Raw genomic sequence first — 25,052 nt, 5'->3', positions numbered from 1 at the left:
AACATAAGAAAATTATTTATATTTTATTTTAGAATAAACATAATAGAATACAAGATAAATGTATACAAGTATTAGTATTTTTTTTTATTTTGTGGGGGCAAATGCCCCCTCTTTGTTACATGTGGGTCCATCTCTGCGTATTTGACACCAATGATGAGGAATCTAACTTGTACTAAGATATGTGAATATATTAATATTAGGGTAATCTGTAACACCTTACTACACAGAGTTTTACGCTTAAGTCGTAGAATAGAGGTAGTGTGGTGTTACGGACCTCTAAACAGCAAAAGATATATATGTAATAGTGGAAAAGACAATATACTGGGAGTCTTGAACAAACGGGTAAACAAAATCGCAAAATGAAAAGTGCAACGCTCAAGAGATACGATTACTTGCGTGCTAAGAAACCTAAAAGGTATTGATAAAGACAAACAAAAGAGGAATGGAAAGCAAAAAAAAAAACAGCGTAACTAGCTCCTGACCTAGCCTGCGAAGCCAAAGCTGGCCGGAGGATATAGATATATACATATATACATACATAGGTATCCCAAAATACACCAAAATACCAAAATAAGCTCATATCTCTCCCTCAACCTCTATGAGGAGCAGCATACACAAGTTACTTGGAGAGTAAGCTAAACATATATATATACATATATGTATAAATCGAAATCCAAAATACACTTAGGAACTACTTCGCTTCAAGGCTCTAGACGCCTAGCGAGAAGCCTCTCGACCTGCATCTGAAAAACAACAACACAGTATGGGATGAGAACCGGAGGTTCTTAGCATGGTAAAGGTGTCACGCGTATAATAAATAAGGTCTTGGGAATGCTAGAGGCAATCCTAGAACTTCGTCATACAATTATAAAGCTTAGTTACTAAATAGAAGCCATAATAGGGGTAGGTAATCTAAATCTGCTTAAACTCACTCAATTCTAAACCTAACATAACACCAAGCCATATCACCCTTTCCTCCATCCCTCCGTCTTCCACAATTCAGCAGAGACAAACAACCAAACAAGTTCACGCACAAGTAATAAGCAGATAGTGCAAATAGCAAGTTCAACAGGTAGCAGGAGATATATATTCAATTAGGCAAACCCAGGAAATGCAGAGCAATAAAAACAAACAAGTGCACATGATGCATGACTGTCCTATGGCTGATGAGGCTCATCTGTCGGTTATCCAGCCATCCCGACAAGTTCGAAAACCTTAGACTGTCCCCCGTCGCTCATCCCCAAGAACCTATGCATAGGTTTTACATTCAAACATAAAGTAATCACTCAATGGGGGCTATCCATACCCAGGAATTTATATGTGCACGGTCACCCTTACGACTTAGGGTCAACAGAGTGTCGAGATTTAACCTAGAACACGTGGTGGTAAGCCACAGTTCTTACCTAGGGAAACTCGTATCTCAGATATCATTATTCATAAGCCATTTCATTTTCATTGTCAATACACCATCAATTATCAAGCCTTATCATTAAACTTCTTTAATATTCTTATCTTCTTCATAAAAGCCATCATTTACCTCTTACTTCATCCTCAAGTTATCTTATTTTCCTAGCTTCATTTATCTACTGGACCTAGTACCATACTTTAAGACTTAAAAGGAAGAAAATGGAGGTTTAGAAGTGAAAAATTTGGTTTAAAACAGCCAAAATCCGATTTTGCAGCAGGCAGCAGCCACGCGTACGCGTGAGTCATGCGTACGCGTGATCATGCGTTTCAGCTTTTCACGCGCGTACATGGCTTCTCGCGTATGCATCGCTAAAATGCCATGCCACCCGTACACATGAGCCACGTGCACGCGTGGATGGGCGTTTTTCCAAAATTGTCAGAATGCCCAAAAAGCTGTTACAACCAGATTTTGTGACCCTGCAAGCATAGTTTTTATACCAAACTTTCATCGTCCATAACTTCCTCTACAAAATTCCATTTTTCACAAAATTGGTATCGTTTAAAAGCTTAAAAATCATCTTTCATTTGAAATAAACCACAATTCCATCGAAAATTTGAGGGGTAAGTTATGGACTTTCAAATTTCACCGAAATTCACTTTTTACCATTTCACTTCCAAACCTCGTTTTCACCAATTCCATATTCCTTAGCATCAAAACCTACATATCATTAACATATCAGCCCATTTCATTAACAACCTCTACCAAATTACCTTTAATCAATTCAACAAGCCTTAACCACCAAACTATATCAACATATATCAACACTTTACATATATTATCCCTTCAACACATACATCAACTCTTTATTAACATATATCAACATCTTCATCAACCCCTCATTAATGATCTCAAGCACACATATCTAACACTAACAAATCATGATCATAACTTCCAACACTAGCTGAAACACAAGAATACATACTCAACAATTTCAACAACTCACAAATTGCAATACAAGTTCATCCATAAATTTATCCAATAACTTCACAAGACTAAACATGTAATGCAATTAACCAATTCAACCTAACCTATGGTTCTTCTAGCCTAAGTTTTCACAACACCTTACGAAACCTAAACCATACCTTGGCCGATCACTTCGTTCAATCCAAGGCAACCTCACAAGCAAAACACAGCCCCTCCAAGCTCAAATAAACCAACCACAAACCAAGCCTTGATCACCAATAAGCCTTCAAATACCCCCAATTTAATTACAATGCATATATATCCAATTAATCACCTAATTCATATACATGTTCCAAATTCAATTTTCCCACTATAAATGTAAGATTGAGCTAGGGTTAGGTTGTCCTTACCATTCCCATATGCATAATAGCTCAAGCCCAATATGCTCTGGAAGCTAACTCGAACCTAAAACACAAAATTGGGCAAGATTTCACTATAAAGAAAGGGAGTAGAGATTCTGAAATGAAAATGAAGCTTACCGGTGAAATTATCTGATAGAAAGGTAGGGCTCGACGCGCTAGGCGCGTGGCCACAAACGGTGCGACGATCGGAGCCCGGACGGAAGAGTTATGGTGGATTCAATGTTGATGAGGGTTTGAGAGCTCCTCTTCCCTCCCCCAATTTGTTTGTGTCGTTGCATGAAATGGGGGAAGAAGGATCTGCTGTTTGTTTTAAGTGTTTGGGTCCGGTTGGACCCACGGGCCTGATTTAGGTCCCGGTTCAACCGGTTCGGCCCTTCCAGTCTGATTTTGGGCCAATTTTTCAAAATTGGTATCAAAATTCTCGTTTTGATGAGCCCTATTGATGAGCGGATAATTTATACGCTTTTTGGCATTGTTTTTAGTATATTTTTAGTAGAATCTAGTTACTTTTAGGGATGTTTTTAATAGATTTTATGTTAAATTCACATTTCTGAACTTTACTATGAGTTTATGTGTTTTTCTGTGATTTCAGGTATTTTCTGGCTGAAATTGAGGGACTTGAGAGCAGAAATCAGATTCAGAGGTTGAAAAAGGACTGCTGATGCTGTTGGATTCTGACCTCCCTGCACTCAAAGTGGATTTTCTGGAGCTACAGAACTCGAAATGGTGCGCTTCCAATTGCGTTGGAAAGTAGACATCCAGGGCTTTCCAGAAATATATAATAGTCCATACTTTGGCCAAGAATTGACGACGTAAACTGGCGTTCAACGCTAGCCTTCTGCCCAAATCTGGCGTCCAGCGCCAGAAAAGGATCCAAAACCAGAGTTGAACGCCCAAACTGGCATAGAAACTGGCGTTCAACTCCACAAATGGCCTCTGCACGTGTAACACTCAAGCCCAAGCCCAAGCACGCACCAAGTGGGCCCCGGAAGTGGATTTGTACATCAATTACTTACTCATGTAAACCCTAGTAGCTAGTTTATTATAAATAGGACCTCTTACTATTGTATTTGACATCTTTGGACGCCTGGTTCTTAGATCAGAGGGGCTGGCCACACGGCCATGCCTGGACCTTTCACTTATGTATTTTCAACGGTAGAGTTTCTACACTCCATAGATTAAGGTGTGGAGCTCTGCTGTTCCTCAAAGATTAATGCAAAGTACTTCTATTTTCTATTCAATTCTTCTTATTCCGCTTCTAAGATATCCATTCGAACCCAAGAACGTGATGAAGGTGATGATTATGTGTGACGCTCATCACTATCTCCCCTATGAACGCGTGCCTGACAAACACTTCCGTTCTACATGAATTAAGCTAGAATGAGTATCTCTTAGATCTCCTAACCAGAATCTTCATGGCGTAAGCTAGAATGATGGCGGCATTCAAGAGAATCCGGAAGGTCTAAACCTTGTCTGTGGTATTCCGAGTAGGATTCAATGATTGAATGACTGTGACGAGCTCCTAACTCGCGATTGCAGGGCGTTAGTGACAGACGCAAAAGGATAGTAAATCCTATTCCGGCATGATCGAGAACTGACAGATGAATAGCCGTGCCGTGACAGGGTGCGTGAGCAGATTATTCACTGAGAGGATAAGATGAAGCCATTGACAAGGGTGATGCCTCCAGACGATTAGCCGTGCCGTGACAGGGCATTGGATCATTTTCCCGTGAGATGACCGAAAGTAGCCATTGACAGTGGTGATGTATCACATAAAGCCAGCCATGGAAAGGAGTAAGACTGGTTGGATGAAGATAGCAGGAAAGCAGAGGTTCAGAGGAACGAAAAGCATCTCCATTCGCTTATCTGAAATTCCTACCAATGAATCTACATAAGTATCTCTATCCCTTTTATTGTTTATTTGAATCTAATAAAATATCATGTTTAAATCCGCCCGACTGAGATTTACAAGGTGACCATAGCTTGCTTCATACCAACAATCTCCGTGGGATTCGACCCTTACTCACGTAAGGTATTACTTGGACGACCCAGTGCACTTGCTGGTTAGTTGTATCGAAATTGTGAACCATGGTATTGGCACCATGTTCTTGGCGCCATTGCCAGGGAAAGAAAGAGCCATAAACTTTACATAATTAAAGTGTAATCACAATTTCGTGCACCAAGTTTTTGGCGCCGTTGCCGGGGATTGTTCGAGTTTGGACAACTGACGGTTCATCTTGTTGCTCAGATTAGGTAATTTTCTTTTTATTTTTCTTTTCAAAAATTTTTCAAAAATATTTTCAAAAAAATCTCTCATATGTTTTCGAAAAAAAAAAATATGTTTTCAAAAATAAATTATTCTATGGCTTCAAAATTTTTAAGAATGAATTCTAGTATTTCATGAAGTATGTTGAAGCCTATCTGGCTGTAAAGCCATACCCAAACTGCTTTGGGATTGGCTAATCACCTCAGTGGAGTCATGCCCCAATCCTTTTGGATAGAGCATGTTAGGCTTGTCATGTCTGAATTACACTCATATTTTGATTAAAGCTTGGCTGGCTATTAAGCCATGCCTGACCCTTTGATTGGAGCTTTAAGACTAACATGGCAAGATTCCTGGAATTCATATTAAAAATTTTGGAATCCTTATTTTTCCTTTTAATTTTCGAAAAAATTAAAATAAAAATCCAAAAAAATTTGAAAATCATAAAAATCAAAAATATTTCATGTTTTTTGTTTGAGTCTTGAGTCATATCATAAGTTTGGTGTCACATGCATATGCATCTAGCATTTTTCGAAAATTTCATGCATTCATAGTGTTCTTCATGATCTTCAAGTTGTTCTTGGTAAGTCTTCTTGTTTGATCTTGATGATTTTTTGTTTTGTGTCTTTTCATATTTATCATATGCATTTTTCGTTTCTTAGAGTCTAAACATGAAAGATTTCTAAGTTTGGTGTCTTGCATATTTTCTTTGCATTAAAAATTTTTCAAAAATATGTTCTTGATGTTCATCATGTTCTTCAAAGTGTTCTTGGTGTTCATCTTGACATTCATAGCATTCTTGCATGCATTCATTGTTTTGATCTAAAAATTTCATGCATTGCATAATTTTCATGTTTTTCATAAAAATTTCAAAAATAAAAAAAAAAAATATCTTTCCCTTCTTCTCTCATCAAATTCGAAAATTTGGATTGACTTTTTCAAAGTTTTTTTTAAAATCAAGTTGTTGCCAATGAGTCAAATCAAATTTTCAATTTGAAAATCCTATCTTTTTCAAAATCTTTTTCAAAAAATCAAATCTTTTTCAAAATTCTTAGTTATTTTCGAAAATTCCAAAAATATTTTTCAAAAATCTTTTTCTTATTTTTCCATCAAATTTTCGAAAATAATATGATCAATTAATGTTTTGATTCAAAAATTTGAAGTTTGTTACTTGCTTGTTAAGAAAGATTCAAACTTTGAGTTCTAGAATCATATCTTGTGATTTCTTATGAATCAAGTCATTAATTGTGATTTTAAAAATCAAATCTTTTTCAAAAACTAATTTCTATCATATCTTTTTCAAAAATATCTTCTTATCTTATCTTTTTCAAAAATATCTTTTCAAAATATCTTTCCTAACCTCCTAACTTCCTATCTTTTCAAAATTTGTTTCAACTAACTAACATTACTTCCTCACATCATCACCAAATTCGAACCCCCTACTCTATCTGTGTTCGAATTTCTTCTTCTTTTCTTCTACTAACAATAAGGATCCTTTTTACTGTGACATAGAGGACTCCTCTTCTTTTCTTTTGTTCTCCTCTTTCTTATGAGCAGGGACAAAGAAAAAGGCATTCTTGTTGAAGCTGATCCAGAACCTGAAAGGACACTGAAGAGAAAATTAAGAGAAGCTAAACTACAACAATCCAGAGACAACTTGATTGAAAATTTCGAACAAGTAAAGGAGATGGCAGCCGAACCCAACAACAATGCAAGGAGAATGCTTGGTGACTTTACTGCACCTAATTCCAATTTACATGGAAGAAGCATCTCCATTCCTGCCATTGGAGCAAACAACTTTGAGCTTAAACCTCAATTAGTTTCTCTGATGCAGCAGAACTGCAAGTTTCATGGACTTCCATCTGAAGATCCTTTTCAGTTCTTAACTGAATTCTTGCAGATATGTGATACTGTTAAGACTAATGGAATAGATCCTGAAGTCTACAGGCTCATGCTTTTCCCTTTTGCTGTAAGAGACAGAGCTAGATTATGGTTGGATTCTCAACCTAAAGACAGCCTGAACTCTTGGGATAAGCTGGTCACGGCTTTCTTAGCCAAGTACTTTCCTCCTCAAAAGCTGAGCAAGCTTAGAGCTGATGTTCAAACCTTCAGACAGAAAGAAGGTGAATCCCTCTATGAAGCTTGGGAAAGATACAAACAGTTGACCAAAAAGTGTCCTTCTGACATGCTTTCAGAATGGACCATCCTAGATATATTCTATGATGGTCTGTCTGAGTTATCTAAGATGTCATTGGACACTTCTGCAGGTGGATCCATTCACCTAAAGAAAATGCCTGCAGAAGCTCAAGAACTCATTGACATGGTTGCTAATAACCAGTTCATGTACACTTCTGAAAGGAATCCTGTGAGTAATGGGACGCCTATGAAGAAGGGAGTTCTTGAAGTTGATACTCTGAATGCCATATTGGCTCAGAATAAAATATTGACTCAGCAAGTCAATATGATCTCTCAGAGTCTGCATGGAATGCAAGCTGCATCCAATAGTACTCAAGAGGCATCTTCTGAAGAAGAAGCCTATGATCCTGAGAACCCTGCAATAGCAGAGGTAAATTACTTAGGTGAACCTTATAGAAACACCTATAACTCATCATGGAGAAATCATCCAAATTTCTCATGGAAGGATCAAAAGCCCCAACAAGGCTTTAATAATGGTGGAAGAAACAGGTTTAGCAATAGCAAGCCTTTTCCATCATCAACTCAGCAACAGACAGAGAACTCTGAATAAAATGCTTCTAATTTAGCAAATCTAGTCTCTGATCTATCTAAGGCCACTGTAAGTTTCATGAATGAAACAAGGTCTTCCATTAGAAATTTGGAAGCACAAGTGGGCCAGCTGAGTAAAAGGATCACTGAAATCCCTCCTAGTACTCTCCCAAGCAATACAGAAGAGAATCCAAAAGGAGAGTGCAAGGCCATTGACATAAGCGCCATGGCCGAACCTATGAGGAGAGGAGAGGACGTGAATCCCAAGGAGGAAAACCTCTAGGGACGTCCAGTGATCAATAAGGAGCTTCCCTCTGGGGAACCAAAGGACTCTGAGGCTCATCTAGAGACCATAGAGATTCCATTGAACCTCCTTATGCCCTTCATGAGCTCTGATGAGTATTCCACTTCTGAAGAGAATGAGGATGTTACTGAAGAGCAAACTGCCAAGTTTCTTGGTGCAATCATGAAGCTGAATGCCAAATTATTTGGCATTGATGCTTGGGAAGTTGAACCTCCCTTGTTCATCAATGAACTAAGTGATCTGGATCAACTGACATTGCCTCAGAAGAGACAGGATCCTGAAAAGTTCATAATATCCTGTACCATAGGCACCATGATCTTTAAGGCTCTGTGTGACCTTGGTTCAGGAATAAACCTCATGCCCCTCTCTGTAATAGAGAAACTGGGAATCTATGGGGTGCAAGCTGCTAAAATCTTACTAGAGATGTCAGCAGCTCAAGAAAACAGGCTTATGGACAAGTAGAAGATGTATTAGTAAAGGTTGAGGGCCTTTACATACCTACTGATTTCATAGTCCTGGATACTGGAAAGGAAGAGGATGAATCCATCATCCTAGGAAGACCTTTCCTGGCCACAGCAAGAGCTGTGATTGATGTTGACAGAGGTGAAATATTCCTTCAATGGAATGAGAACTCCCTTGTATTCAAAACTCAAGGATCCCCCTCTGCAACCATAGAGAGGAAGCAGGAAAAGCTTCTCTCCAAGCAGAGTCAACTAGAGCCCCCACAGTCAAACTCTAAGTTTGGTGTTGGGAGGCCACAACCAAACTCTAAGTTTGGTGTTGAACTCCCATATCCAAACTCTAAGTTTGGTGTTGGAGAGTTTCAACAAAGCTCTGCACATCTGTGAGGCTCCATGAGAACCCACTGTCAAGCTATTGACATTAAAGAAGCGCTTGTTGGGAGGCAACCCAATGTTTATCTAATTCTTATTTTTATTGTTTTTCATGTTTTCTTAGGTTCATGATCATGTGGAGTCACAAAATAAAAATAAAAATTGAAAACGGAATCAAAAACAGCAGAAGAAAAATCACACCCTGGAGGAGCATCTGTCTGGCGTTCAAACGCCAGAACAGAGCATAGTTCTGGCGCTGAACGCCCAGAATGGGAGCATCCTGGCGCTGAACGCCCAGAACAAGCATGGTTCTGGCGTTCAACGCCAGAAATGGCAGCAAAGGGGGCGTTGAACGCCCAAAATGGGCACCAACCTGGCGCTGAACGCCCAGAGTTGTGTGCAAGGGCATTTTGCATGCCTAAATTGGTACAGGGATGTAAATGCCTTGACACCTCAGGATCTGTGGACACCACAGAATCATCTCAGGATCTGTGGACCCCACAGGATCCCCACCTTACCTCCTCATAATCCTAGTTTTTATTTCCACATCTTCTTCTTCATCTATCCCTTCTTCTTTTGCTCGAGGGCGAGCAACATTCTAAGTTTGGTGTGGTAAAACAATTATGTAAAGGATCTATAGCTCAGTGGTAGAACATTTGACTGCAAATCAAGAGATCCCTGAGATACCTCAGGGGATACATTTTTCTCCACACAATTATTGGAAGCAACTAAGGGTGGAACATCAAGAGCACTCCATCATCCTTCATGAAATCAGAGAAGATCTAAAAGCAATGAAGGAGGAGCAGCCAAGGCAAGGAAGAGACATAGAAGAGCTCAAGGACATCACTAAGGTGGACTCATTCCTTGTTCTTACTTTCTCTGTTTTTCGCTTTCTATGTTATGTGCTTATCTATGTTTGTGTCTTCATTACATGATCATTAGTAGTAGTAACTATGTCTTAAAGTTATAAATGTCCTATGAATCCATCACCTCTCTTAAAAAAAAAAAAACTGTTTTAATTCAAAAGAACAAGAAGTACATGAGTTTTGAATTTATCCTTGAACTTAGTTTAATTATATTGATGTGGTGACAATGCTTCTTGTTTTCTGAATGTATGCTTGAACAGTGCATATGTCTTTTGAAGTTGTTGTTTAAGAATGTTAAATATGTTGGATCTTGAAAGAATGATGACTAGGAGACATGTTATTTGATAATCTGAAAAATCATAAAAATGATTCTTGAAGCAAGAAAAAGCAGCAAAGAACAAAGCTTGCAGAAAAAAAAAATATATAGAAAAAAAATATAGGCGAAAAAAAAAATTAGAAAGAAAAAGAAAAAGCAAGCAGAAAAAGCCAAAAGCTCTTAAAACCAAGAGGCAAGAGCAAAAAGCCAATAACCCTTAAAACCAAAAGGCAAGGGCAAATAAAAAGGATCCCAAGGCTTTGAGCATCAGTGGATAGGAGGGCCTAAAGGAATAAAATCCTGGTCTAAGCGGCTAAACCAAGCTGTCCCTAACCATGTGCTTGTGGCGTGTAGGTGTCAAGTGAAAACTTGAGACTGAGCGGTTAAAGTCAAGGTCCAAAGCAAAAAAAGAGTGTGCTTAAGAACCCTGGACACCTCTAATTGGGGACTTTAGCAAAGCTGAGTCACAATCTGAAAAGGTTCACCCAATTATGTGTCTGTGGCATTTATGTATCCGGTGGTAATACTGGAAAACAAAGTGCTTAGGGCTACGGCCAAGACTCATAAAGAAGCTGTGTTCAAGAATCATCATACTGAACTAAGAGAGTCAATAACACTATTCGAAATCTGAAGTTCCTATAGATGCCAATCATTCTGAACCTCAATGGATAAAGTGAGATGCCAAAACTATTCAAGAGGCAAAAAGCTATAAGTCCCGCTCATATGATTGAAGCTCTGTTTCATTGATAGTTTGGAATTTATAGTATATTCTATTCTTTTTATCCTATTTTGATTTTCCGTTGCTTGGGGACAAGCAACAATTTAAGTTTGGTGTTGTGATGAGCGGATAATTTATACGCTTTTTGGCATTGTTTTTAGTATATTTTTAGTAGAATCTAGTTACTTTTAGGGATGTTTTTAATAGATTTTATGTTAAATTCACATTTCTGGACTTTACTATGAGTTTGTGTGTTTTTCTGTGATTTCAGGTATTTTCTGGCTGAAATTGAGGGACTTGAGCAGAAATCAGATTCAGAGGTTGAAAAAGGACTGCTGATGCTGTTGGATTCTGACCTCCCTGCACTCAAAGTGGATTTTCTGGAGCTACAGAACTCGAAATGGCGCGCTTCCAATTGCGTTGGAAAGTAGCCATCCAGGGCTTTCCAGAAATATATAATAGTCCATACTTTGGTCAATAATTGATGACGTAAACTGGCGTTCAACGCCAGCCTTCTGCCCAAATCTGGCGTCCAGCGCCAGAAAAGGATCCAAAACCAGAGTTGAACGCCCAAACTTGCACAGAAACTGGCGTTCAACTCCACAAATGGCCTCTGCACGTGTAACACTCAAGCCCAAGCCCAAGCACGCACCAAGTGGGCCCCGGAAGTGGATTTGTACATCAATTACTTACTCATGTAAACCCTAGTAGCTAGTTTATTATAAATAGGACCTCTTACTATTGTATTTGACATCTTTGGACGCCTGGTTCTTAGATCAGAGGGGCTGGCCACACGGCCATGCCTGGACCTTTCACTTATGTATTTTCAACGGTAGAGTTTCTACACTCCATAGATTAAGGTGTGGAGCTCTGCTGTTCCTCAAAGATTAATGCAAAGTACTTCTATTTTCTATTCAATTCTTCTTATTCCGCTTCTAAGATATCCATTCGAACCCAAGAACGTGATGAAGGTGATGATTATGTGTGACGCTCATCACCATCTCCCCTATGAACGCGTGCCTGACAAACACTTCCGTTCTACATGAATTAAGCTAGAATGAGTATCTCTTAGATCTCCTAACCAGAATCTTCGTGGCGTAAGCTAGAATGATGGCGGCATTCAAGAGAATCCGGAAGGTCTAAACCTTGTCTGTGGTATTCCGAGTAGGATTCAATGATTGAATGACTGTGACGAGCTCCTAACTCGCGATTGCAGGGCGTTAGTGACAGACGCAAAAGGATAGTAAATCCTATTCCGGCATGATCGAGAACCGACAGATGAATAGCCGTGCCGTGACAGGGTGCGTGAGCAGATTATTCACTGAGAGGATAAGATGAAGCCATTGACAAGGGTGATGCCTCCAGACGATTAGCCGTGCCGTGACAGGGCATTGGATCATTTTCCCGTGAGATGACCGAAAGTAGCCATTGACAGTGGTGATGTATCACATAAAGCCAGCCATGGAAAGGAGTAAGACTGGTTGGATGAAGATAGCAGGAAAGCAGAGGTTCAGAGGAACGAAAAGCATCTCCATTCGCTTATCTGAAATTCCTACCAATGAATCTACATAAGTATCTCTATCCCTTTTATTGTTTATTTGAATCTAATAAAATATCATGTTTAAATCCGCCCGACTGAGATTTACAAGGTGACCATAGCTTGCTTCATACCAACAATCTCCGTGGGATTCGACCCTTACTCACGTAAGGTATTACTTGGACGACCCAGTGCACTTGCTGGTTAGTTGTATCGAAATTGTGAACCATGGTATTGGCACCATGTTCTTGGCGCCATTGCCAGGGAAAGAAAGAGCCATAAACTTTACATAATTAAAGTGTAATCACAATTTCGTGCACCACCTATCCTATTTTGATATTAGTTTTACATTTTTAATTTTCCTAATTAAAATTCAATTTATTAACTATTTATTTATCGATTTTAGCGGGGTTTACATAATCTACATTAATAAATACAATAACGCTCCAGATCCATGTAATTTCCCTAATCAAGTTAACCAAGTTCTTTTTAGATCACGCACCCACTCTTTATTAGTGTAAAGGTTCTTCCTCAATGTAGAGCTTCTCTTTCTCAATGTAAACCTTCTCTTCGTTCTTCTATCTAAACGTAGATCTTCTATTCCTTAACGTAAAGCTCTTGTGTTCTGTTATGCTCTGATTTCTATAGCATAAAACTTTGTATTCTTCCTATTCTTCTTCGTTTTCTTCTTCAAACTGTATTGTATTAAACTTCTTCATATTCTTCTTTGTTTTCTTCTTCGATCTACATTGTATTTATCTTCTTCATTTTCAAATTTTATATTTCTTCTTCACTTTCAGATTTTAATAGCATATTGATGAGCGGATAATTTATACGCTTTTTGGCATTATTTTTACATAGTTTTTAGTATGTTTTAGTTACTTTTTATTATATTTTTATTAGTTTTTATGAAGAAAACACATTTCTGGACTTTACTATTAGTTTGTGTATTTTTCTATAATTTCAGGTATTTTCTGGCTGAAATTGAGGGATCTGAGCAAAAGTCTGATTCAGAAGCTGAGAAAGAACTGCAGATGTTGTTGGATTCTGACCCTCCTGCACTCGAAGTGGATTTTCTGGAGCTCCAGAATCCCAATTGGTGTGCTCTCAATTGCGTTCGAAAGTAGACATCTTGGGATTTCCAGCAATATATAATAGTCTATACTTTTTGATGCATGCAAAATAATCTCTCAACAAATTTACCTTCGGCAAGTATACCGAATTGTCGTCAAGTAAAAACTCACAATAGAGTGAGGTCAAATTCCACAGCGATTGATTGGTCAAGAAACTTTAATTGGAGGAATGTTCTAGTTGAGTTAAGCAGAATTTGGTATGAGAATTGCAGGAAATTAAATGGCGGGAAAGTAAATGGCAGAAAATGTAAATGCTGGAAATAAAGAGCTGAATATAAATGACGGAAAGTAAATTGCAGAATCTTAAATGGAGAATGGGGAATTTAGCATGAAAGTAAATGGCAGAAACTAAAGAGAATGGGTAAGATCAGAAATGGGGAATTCATTGGGCTTAGGAGATGTTGCATTCTCCAGATGAAGTTCATTCTCATCTCTTCCTCAATCAATGCATTCATTGATCTCCTTGGCAATCTTAAGTGATTGAATTCCAATTCCTTGGTAACTCAATCTCTCAAATCTTGATCAATAGCCAATTCCTTGGTCTAATTGCTCATGAGAAGAGATGAGGTGCGGTCACTGATTATACCACATGTATTTCCAAATCAAAGTATTGGGAGAATAATATGTCACCATATCCGCCCAAACCCCAATTTGGCCCAACATGAGAAAGCATTTCTAGCATGATCTCTTCATTCCTCTTCCAAGGTTCAGAAGAGATCCAAGTATGAATAGTTTTCTTCCCAAGACAACTATCCAATTGGATGAAGATTGAAAGCTTTCAAGTAAAATCAAGAGAAAAGAAAGAAGTAGAATAATGAAAACTATTATTGATCCATCAAATTACAACAGAGCTCCCTAACCCAATGAAAGGGGTTTAGTTGTTCATGGCTCTGGGAATGGAAAGCAAAGATGGAGAGTACATTCTGAAGTAAAACTAGAAGTTGCAGAAAAAGTAAAATTATACAGAGAGTAGTCCTCTGAATCCAAAAGCTCATCTCTAGTTCAAAACTACCCCTATATATACTACTCTTCTGATCTTCCAGTTGGCTCTTCAAGTCTTGGATATGGGCCTTTGGATCTTGAGTTGAAGCAGTTTGGAATCTTCAGTGGGCTCAGCTTTACTTGCAGAGAAAGTGTGAAGCAGGCATGGACTTTGGCTAGGACGTTAGTGGCGTTAACGTTAAGTGAAAATGTGGGTTCGAGAACGTTAGTGACAATCACCTTTTGCACTAACGTTCCTAGCCCAAGATGAGTTACGTTAACTTCAACGTTAGTGGCACTAACGTGACCACTAACGTTGCCTCTTGATCCATCGCGAGCGTTATTGGCGTTTACCTTTGCCAATAACGTTGCCCTTGGCCCCTTCTTCCCTACGTTAAAGTTCACGTTAGTGTAGCTAACGTGACTCTTAACGTGGGTATGCCTCAACTTCGAGAGCGTTAGTGACACTTACCTTTGTCACTAACGCTCCAAACACCTTTCTTCCCACGTTTGAGTTCACGTTACGTGACTTCTAACGTGGTAGTGATAGCCATCTCCAACGTTAGTGATAAAGGTGAGTGTCACTAACGTTGGCTCATCATTCCTTTCCTCCACGTTAGCTTCCACGTTAATGCAATTAACGTGGCAACTAACGTGGCTAATAGAGGCTTAGTCCAACATTAGTGACAAAGGTGAGTGTCACTAACATTGGCTCTTCATTGCTTCTCCCACGTTAGAGTTCACGTTAATGTAGTTAACGTGACTCTTAACGTGGCTAAGTGTGCCCCTCTCCCCAACATTAGTGGCATTCACTTTTACCACTAACGTTGGAGCTTTACTTTTCTTCCACGTTAGCTTCCACCTTATCGTAGTTAACGTGGACACTAACGTGGGCTATGATGGCTCACGAAAGTGTTATTGGTGTTCACTTTTCTCGTTAACGTTGTAAGCTAGCCTCCTTTCCACGTTAATGGTCACGTTAGTTGGACTAACGTGGCTATTAACGTGGCATCTTCCTTGCTTCCTTTGTCCTGAAATCAAGCAAATAAAGTGCATCAAAGCTAGGTTCTAACCCATGAGATCATGCATCATTCAATTTATCATTCAATTCATGCATAATTCTCATGAAATCATATAAAATTCACAATGTTTGCTTGAATCAAGATGTAAATGATTATTTACCCAAAACTTGCTTATTTCCTAAGAAAGTGCATGAAACTACCCTAAAACCATAAAGAAAAGGTCAGTGAAACTGGCCAAAATGCCCTGGCATCACAACATCAAACTTAAAGCTTGCTTATCCCTAAGCAAGTACTGGAACAAGAGAATGATGAATGAAATGACAAGAGAAATGAATCATTATTGTGGAAGTCATGTCCTTGGTTTTATGGGGTTTTATGCATAGCAACTTAGGTTCATTCCTTTATTGGCTTTCAGACCTTTATCATGCCCTGGAATACTCACTTGATTGCACCCTTTGAGACTTTTATTTATTGATCCCTTTGTCTTTCCACGATTTATTGCATCCTTAGGCTAAGTGTTCTGTGAGGGGGGCGGCTCTTTAAGATAAGCTTTCAGCCAACACTCCCAAACCAGTTGGTTCAAGGTGCTAGGTGTTGAAACACCCCTAAGGACTTACTCCCTCAAGTCTCTCTCCCCCATACATACACACCACAGGCACATGGTTTGTTATTTTCTTTCCTTGAGGCCTTGGTGTCCAGCACCTCTTTGGGTTACTAAATGTTCTGTAGCAAGGTTGCTCTTGATAGTGGATTTTCAGTTGATAATCCCGGGTTAGTTAACCCAAGTTACCAAGTGATGAAGCACTCATAAGAACTTATTCATCCAAGCAGATCCTTGGTACAAGAGCACTACAGACATATCCCTCAAGATTCAAGCCCTTGGTGCCTAGCCTTATTTCTTATTACTTTTCTTTCTCTTTCAACTCTTATTGTTCTTTTCCTTTTTCTTATTAGGATCTTGTTATTTAGCTAGTCTCATGGGGTGTGTTTTAAGCATATGATTCAGGACAGATAGTTGCCTTCCTACCTTGTTGGTGAACCAACTTAGCTAAGTGATTACTACACCATAAATTTAAGGACCTACTCCACAACTTGAACATCACTCTGGTCTTTCATACCATCTCTTTTTATTTAGTTTAAAAGGACAAACATACAATAAGCATGATGCAAATGAAAACAGGTAACTTGAACCAGAACACATATGAAAAAAGCAAGGAAAATACTAAAGATAGAATTGAAAATCCTAAACTACCATGGAAGCATGTTCTATTTCATACATGATTTTCCTTATTTAAAACTTGAAAAAGATGGGACAATAAGGGAACTCCACCACCTTTTACTCATGGGATTGCTCATGCCCTCCCTCTTGTTTGTCCTCTTTGTGTTTTTCTTGAGTGCTTGAACTCCCACTTCCCTTGCTTTTTCCAATCAACTTTTTCCAGAAGCCAGCATCTTCCATCTTCTTTTTCAATGTTTTCTTCTGCTGTTTCACCTTCCTTTTCTCTTGTTCTGTTAGCTCTTTTTGGACTTCATCATACGTAGGGATTGTAGAATGCAGATTATGCATATGACCAGACATATAGTTCAACTTGGCTTGAGTGTTTATGTTGAACTCCTCCCTATGTAGTTGCCGTCCTTCATTCAGTACGCTGAACTCATTGAATGCCTTCGTCTGAGCTAGCTGTCGTTGGTTGAGTTCTTGAAGGCGTTTGTCTTGATGCTCTTGCCTTTTAGTCACTTGATTTATGGCTTGAGTGAGCTGGGAGTAATGTTCCATTTGCTGTTTCTGCAACTTCCCTTGTTGATTTATCCAATTAGAAAGCAGTTCTTCTTGACGATCTATCCTTTGGGCTTGAATGTGCAGTTGTTGTTCTTGTCCCTCCATATAACTCCTTGCTAGCTCCTCAATGGCTCCGTGAATGTGATTCAAGTTGATGTTGGTTGGATCATAGTACTCTTCTTGCTGGTATTCTTCTTGATGAGATTCTTCTCGATGAGGTCCCTCTTGTGTTGTTCTTTTCCCTATTTGAGGCCTTCTTTATTGTTGGGCGGGTGCCACATAAGTTATTCACTATAGCATGACTGACCTTCCAGGGTTCACCTAACTTGGATTGCTGTCCTCGAAGACTACCTTGGCTTTCGTACACAGTCTAAGGATGGTGCTGGGGTAGCAAAGTCTAGCACCTGGATCATTCTTCTCGGCTGACTCTTGAATTCCCTCAGCTATAATCTCGTGCACATTGATGCCTCCACCCTTTATTAAGCAATGTACTATAGTAGCTCGAGTAGTGTTAACCTCCGAATTGTTTGCAGCGGGGAGGATAGATCTCCTCACGAGCTCAAACCATCCCTTGGCTTCTGGGATGAGGTCTTCTCTCCTGATGAACCTGGGTCTCCTATTCGAATACCTTTCCCAGTCAGATCCTATAACACACATATCGTTCACAATTTCTTCAAGTTTATCATTCTTGGGGCCATTACTTATCCTTACATGATAACTGGGCTCATCAAAATGTGGTGATTTCAGCTGAAGAGTCCTTGTTATGGCATTAGAGCTGAAGTCCACCTCTGTTCCTCTCACATAACTTTTGAAGGTGGGGGCCTTGGTTTTGTCTTCTTTGACCACATTTGCATAGAACTCTTTGATGAGGTTTGCATTTATCTTTACTTCTGGGTTCGTGAGCCTTTGCCAACCCCTTTGTTCAATCTTCTTTCAAATCTGTGGGCACTCATCCTCGTTGAACTGGAATGTTAACCCAGGCAATATCTTTTTGAGCTTTATCCGTTCAAATTGGAGTTCATGGAATGCAGTTTTGAATCTCCCTTCATCGAAAGGGATGCTCTCCACCGGTTCCTTCCTCTTTTGCCTCTTGGAGCTTGATGATGCCATAAGTGACTTTTGAGATGTGAATGTGTTGAGAATTATTGGTTAATGATGGGATTCGGCCGGTTACGGTGGGGTGTAGTGAAGGGAGTGAGTGAGAGTGTTTTTGATGGGGTAAGAGGTATTGGGTTCCGAGAGTTAGAAGTACAAAGAATGAGAATTTGGAATATGGAAGGGTATGGAATAAGAACCACTTATATAGAGAAGTGGTGAGTGAATGAAAGGTGTGGATTGATGGAGTGGGTGTATGATGAACGGATGGGGTTTAGCATGGGATGGGCACAAGGATCATCACTTTTATGAAGGGTGGTTGGTTCGAGTTCCAAGCGTGTCACTCTTCCAATGTTGCATGGCAATGTTTCCCAATGCAATCCCCTTGAATACACATGCATAGTCCTCTCTTTTTGTGGTGGCCGAACGCTCCTTCAATTGTCCCATCAATTTTCCTACAAAATAAAAGAAATATGATTAATAAAATTGTGGAGAGTGGCGGCAAAATTTAAAAAGTGGGGTAACTACTTTTTAAAGATTTTTGTTTCTAATTACTAAGTGCTATTCATGAGTGCAAACCAACTAACCAGCCAAATATCCATGTATGCAACATTGGTAACACCAAACTTAGTTTGGGGCTATGTGGTGTAAATGACTTGTTCAAGGCTCTAAGAGTGACATGATAGGAGTTACATTTATGTTCTCTTAGTGTGCCTTGAACACCAAACTTGTTCTTCACTATATGTTGCATAAAAGGATTCATTCAAGTGCATGTCAAAGTTGATTTGAAATTCATGAACCTTGCTTTATTAACTACTTTAAAAGCATGTAAAACATGGGTTGCCTCCCATGAAGCGCTTCTTTAGCGTCACTAGCTTGACGTTCTGCCTTTGTCAAGGTGGTTGGTAATGCTTCAGATCTTCCCCTCTTGTAGTAAACCTATATCCATTGGCTTCATCAAGGATCTCCACATGTTCTAGGGAGAGAACTTTGTTGATGGTGAAAACCTTAGGTAACTGAGATGGGATGGTGGGAAGATGAAGTGGGATGTCTAGGAAGTAGGCTGAGATCACTTTATCCCCTGGAGAGAAATCCTCTGTAGGGATCTTCTTGTTCCTCCATCTCCTTGGTGCCTTCTTCTTTGTTTCTTTTGCTGTTGCCCTGCTCTTTATGGTCTCTTTTCCTAGGGAGACTTTGTTACTGGTCTCATATGATTCTGGTGGTTTTGGCTCCACTTGAGTTTTCTTTAGTTGTGGTAATTGCTGACTGTCTTATTCATTAACCAAGGGAATTCCCTATGCTTCAATACTTGTTTCTTCCACCAGTGCTTTGTTGTGCTCTTTCCTTGGTTCCTTGTTTTCCTGATCGCCCTCTTGTGAGGGTTTGAAGACATTGAATGCGAGTTGTTCATCATGTATCCTCAGTATTAGCTCTCCTCGCTTCACATCTATGAGCGCTCTGGCTGTAGCTAGGAACGGTCTTCCCAATATGATTGGGTGGATGTGACTTTCTTCCATTTCCAATATGACAAAGTCTGTAGGAAGGAAGTAGTTCCCAACCTTTACCAACACGTTTTCAACCACTCCCACTGCTTGTTTTTAAGTTTTGTCAGCCAGCCTGATGACTACGTCTGTAGGTATTAGCTCATTGATCTGTAGCTTCTTCATGAGAGATAAAGGCATTAAGTTGATGCTTGCTCCCAGATCACAGAGTCCTTTGTCAAACATTGTTTCTCCTATGGCACAGGGGATGTGAAAACTCCCTGGGTCCCTCCTTTTTGTAGGCAACTCTGGTTGAATGAGAGCACTGCACTCCTTGTTCATCACTATTGTTTGCCCTCCTTTGAGTGAGCTTTTCCTGGTCAACAGCTCTTTCATATACTTAATGTATGAGGGCATTTGTTGGAGAGCCTTGATGAATGGTACGTTTACATGGAGAGATGCAAACATATCAAGGAACTTTGATTATATTCTTTTTTCTACACCACCCTTGAGTCTTTGGGGAAAAAGGTGCATAGAGTTTCAGCAGCTCCTTCTGTGTAAGTGTGGTTTCTTGGTGATCCTCTTCTTGTGTCTCTACTGAGGTATTTCCAGGTTGTTTTAAATGTTTGTTTAGATCTTCCTCAGTACCCTTATCACTTATAGTGACCATCTTGCAATCTTCCCATCTGACCTTCTTTGCTTCACCTCTCGGGTTCTTCTCTGTGTCACTTGGGAAGCTATCAGTAGGTTTGGGAATCTTCTCAGAGATGTATCCCACTTGAAACTCCAACCTCTTGATGGTGTCTCCCTGGTTTTTGATATTGGCTCGCACCTCCTCCTTGAACACCTTGTTATCTTGGATTTCCTTACATATGCCTTCAAGTAGAGTCTCAATCCTTGATAGTCTTTCTTCCGATGATGGAGAGTTGAGATTGGAGGGATGAGAAGGACCATTTTGGCTTTGGTATGGATGTTGAGATGTGTTGTTAGGTGAGTGCTGATATGATCTCTGTGTGGGATGTTGGTGAGCTGCATTGTTATTGGGGTTGTACCGTCTCTGATCTTGGCCTTGGTCTTGTTGATTTCCCCACCCAAAGTTTGGGTGGTTCCTCCAGCCAGGATTATACGTTTTGGAGTATGGGTCATGGTTCTGCCTAGGTGAATTTCCAATGTAGTTGGCTTGCTCCTGACTACCCTCTGCTTCTTCATTCACTCCTTCTTGAGTTGTTGCTGAAGTGGTGATTGCTGCTACTTGATTCCTCTCCATCTTCTTGGTGAGGTCAGCCAATATCTTGGTAATCATCTTGTTTTGAGCTAGCAGTACATCCACATTGTTTAGCTCCATCACTCCTCTAGTGTTGCCTCTTTCAGAAGCATAGAAGTAGTCATTCTCAGCTACAGTCTCAATGACATCTATGGCTTCTTCAATGGTCTTCTTCTTGTTCAGAGATCCCCCAGATGAGTGGTCTACTGCCTTCTTTGATTCATAAGAAAGACCTTCATAGAAAATGTGCAGCTGCACCCATTCATTGAACATATCTGGCGGGCATCTTCTTGTCAAGTCTTTGAATCTCTCCCATGCTTCATATAGAGTCTCACCATCTTGCTGCTTGAAAGTTTGAACCTCAGCTCTCAACTTGTTGATTCTTTGAGGAGGATAGAATCTCGCCAAGAATTTGTTTACCACATCTTCCCAGGTTGTTAAGCTCTCCTTCGGGAAGCATTCCATCCATTTAGATGCCTTGTCCTTGAGTGAGAAGGGAAATAGAAGTAGTCTGTAGGTGTCAGGATGAACACCATTAGACTTTACAGTGTCACATATCCTCAGAAAGGTAGTTAGATGTTGACTGGGATCTTCTTGAACACTTCCTCTGAATGAACAATTGTTCTGAACAACGGTGATGAGCTGTGGCTTTAGTTCAAAGTTGTTGGCATGTATGGTTGGCTTTTGAATGCTACTTCCACAGTTTCCTAGGTTTAGATTGATGTAGGATCCTAGAACTCTTCTCTCTTACCCAGCATGATGCGCTGGACCTTCTCTGCCATGGTTGTGAGCCTCTTCTTCAAGATGGTTCTCCATATTCTCATCTATGTCTAGTTCAAAGTACTCTTCCTCTTCCTCAGCACCAACTACTATCTTCCCTCTTGCTTCCCTCCTTAATCTAAAGAAGGTCCTCTCAGGTTCAGAATCAAAGGAAGTTGAAGCCCCGCTTCTTCTACCTATCATACAACAAACAAGGCAAAAGCAAGAAGGGTAGATGCAGACAGTATTTTTTGCAGAAATGCTGTTAGTGTGAGTGATGCAATATATCAAACAGTTAGTGGGTCAGTGGACGAAATAGTAAAAAAAATGATATGCAGATAGCACCACAAATGGGTTAGAGGTAAAGGGAAGGAAATAACTAAAACTAAAAGTAAATTACTCAGATGGAATTAAATCAAACAAAAGAAAAGTGCTCAATCTAGTTATCCACCAATTTAATCATTGTTGATACAAAATCAATCCCCGGCAACGGCGCCATAAACTTGATGCACGGAAACTTGTCTCTCAACAAATTTACATTCGGCAAGTATACGAAATTGTCGTCAAGTAAAAACTCACAATAGAGTGAGGTCGAATCCCACAGGGATTGTTTGGTCAAGCAACTTTAATTGGAGGAATGTTCTAGTTGAGCTAAGCAGAATTTGATATGAGAATTGCAGAAAATTAAATGGCGGGAAAGTAAATGGCAGAAAATGTAAATGCTGGAAATAAAGAGCTGAATATAAATGACGGAAAGTAAATTGCAGAATCTTAAATGGGGAATGGGGAATTTAGCATGAAAGTAAATGACAGAAAATAAAGAGAATGGGTAAGATCAAAAATGGGGAATTCATTGGGCTTAAAAGATGTTGCATTCTCCGGATCAAGTTCATTCTCATCTCTTCCTCAATCAATGCATTCATTGATCTCCTTGGCAATCTTAAGTGATTGAATTCCAATTCCTTGGTAACTCAATCTCTCAAATCTTGATCAATAACCAATTCCTTGGTCTAATTGCTCATGAGAAGAGATGAAGTGCGGTCACTGATTATACCACATGTATTTCCAAATCAAAGTATTGGGAGAATTATATGTCACCATATCCGCCCAAACCCCAATTTGGTCCAACATGAGAAAGCATTTCTAGCATGATCTCTTCATTCCTCTTTCAAAGTTCAGAAGAGATCCAAGTATGAATAGTTTCTTTCCCAAGACAACTATCCAATTGGATGAAGATTGAATGCTTTCAAGTAAAATCAAGAGAAAAGAAAGAAGAAGAATAATGAAAACTATTATTGATCCATCAAATTACAACAGAGCTCCCTAACCCAATGAAAGGGGTTTAGTTGTTCATGGATCTGGGAATGGAAAGCAAAGATGGAGAGTACATTCTGAAGTAAAACTAGAAGTTGTAGAGAAAGTAAAATTATACAGAGAGTAGTCCTCTCAATCCAAAAGCTCCTTTCTAGTTCAAAACTACCCCTATATATACTACTCTTTTGATCTTCCAGTTGGCTCTTCAAGTCTTGGATATGGGCCTTTGGATCTTGAGTTGAAGCAGTTTGGAATCTTTAGTGGGCTCAGCTTTACTTACAGAGAAAGTGTGAAGTAGGCATGGACTTTGGCTAAGACGTTAGTGGCATTAACGTTAAGTGAAAATGTGGGTTCGAGAACGTTAGTGACAATCACCTTTTGCACTAACGTTCCTAGCCCAAGATGAGTTACGTTAACTTCAATGTTAGTGGCACTAACGTGACCACTAACGTTGCCTCTTGATCCATCATGAGCATTATTGGCGTTTACCTTTGCCAATAATGTTGCCCTTGGCCCCTTCTTCCCTACGTTAGAGTTCACATTAGTGTAGCTAATGTGACTCTTAACGTGGGTATGCCTCAACTTCGAGAGCGTTAGTGACACTTACCTTTGTCACTAACGCTCCAAACACCTTCCTTCCCAGGTTAGAGTTCATGTTACGTGACTTCTAACGTGGTAGTGATAGCCATCTCCACTGTTAGTGACAAAGGTGAGTGTCACTAACGTTGGCTCATCATTCCTTTCCTCCACGTTAGCTTCCACGTTAATGCAATTAACGTGGCAACTAATGTGGCTAATAGAGGCTTAGTCCAACGTTAGTGACAAAGGTGAGTATCACTAACGTTGGCTTTTCATTGCTTCTCCCACATTAGATTTCACGTTAATGTAGTTAACGTGACTCTTAACGTGGCTAAGTGTGCCCTTCTCCCCAACGTTAGTGGCATTCACTTTTACCACTAACGTTGGAGCTTTACTTTTCTTCCACATTAGCTTCCACGTTAACGTAGTTAACATGGACACTAACGTGGGCTATGATGGCTCACGAAAGCGTTATTAGTGTTCATTTTTCTCGTTAACGTTGTAAGCTAGCCTCCTTTCCACGTTAATGGTCACGTTAGTTGGACTAACGTGGCTATTAACGTGGCATCTTCCTTGCTTCCTTTGTCCTGAAATCAAGCAAATAAAGTGCATCAAAGCTAGGTTCTAACCCATGAGATCATGCATCATTCAATTTATCATTCAATTCATGCATAATTCTCATGAAATCATATAAAATTCACAATGTTTGCTTGAATCAAGATGTAAATGATTATTTACCCAAAACATGCTTATTTCCGAAGAAAGTGCATGAAACTACCCTGAAACCATAAAGAAAAGGTCAGTGAAACTGGCCAAAATGCCCTGGCATCACATTTCTCGAGATTTGATGGCCCAAACTGGTGTTCAACGCCAGCCAGAGACCCTTTTTCTGGCGTAAAACGTCGGAATTGGCACCAGAACTGGAGTTTAACACCCAAACTAGCATCCAAGCTGGCGTTTAACTCTAGAAAAGGCCTATGCACGTGTAAAGCTCAATGCTCAACCCAAGCACACACCAAGTGGGGCCCTGGAAGTGGATTTCTGCACTATCTGCACTTAGTTACTCAATTTCTGTAATCCTTAGTAACTAGTTTAGTATAAATACTAGTATTTCCTATTGTATTCGCATCTTTATCATCTTTCTCACGGCCATGCCTAGGCTATTTTCTCTTATGTATTTTTCAACGGTGGAGTTTCTATACCTCATAGATTAAGGTCCAGAGCTCTGCTGTTCTTCATGAATTAATGCAAGTACTATTATTTCTCTTTCAGTTCATGCTTACTTCTTCT

General features: G+C 39.6%; 2 non-coding genes across 2 annotated transcripts; one reads left to right on the top strand and one right to left on the bottom strand.

The window, feature by feature from the left end:
• Positions 1 to 7,139: 7,139 nt before the first annotated feature.
• LOC148576680 (small nucleolar RNA R71) lies at positions 7,140 to 7,247 on the bottom strand. Its single transcript, XR_015903228.1, has one exon. It is a non-coding gene; the product is annotated as a small nucleolar RNA R71 (small nucleolar RNA).
• Positions 7,248 to 21,378: 14,131 nt separating this feature from the next.
• On the top strand, positions 21,379 to 21,485 carry LOC148576679 (small nucleolar RNA R71). The gene has a single exon (XR_015903675.1). It is a non-coding gene; the product is annotated as a small nucleolar RNA R71 (small nucleolar RNA).
• Positions 21,486 to 25,052: the final 3,567 nt, after the last annotated feature.

This window comes from Arachis ipaensis, chromosome B1, assembly GCF_059453495.1.
Source record: "Arachis ipaensis isolate K30076 ecotype BB chromosome B1, ASM5945349v1, whole genome shotgun sequence".
Lineage (NCBI taxonomy): Eukaryota > Viridiplantae > Streptophyta > Magnoliopsida > Fabales > Fabaceae > Arachis > Arachis ipaensis.
Note: the sequence above shows the minus strand (reverse complement) of the source record. Positions and strands in the feature narration are given on the sequence as shown.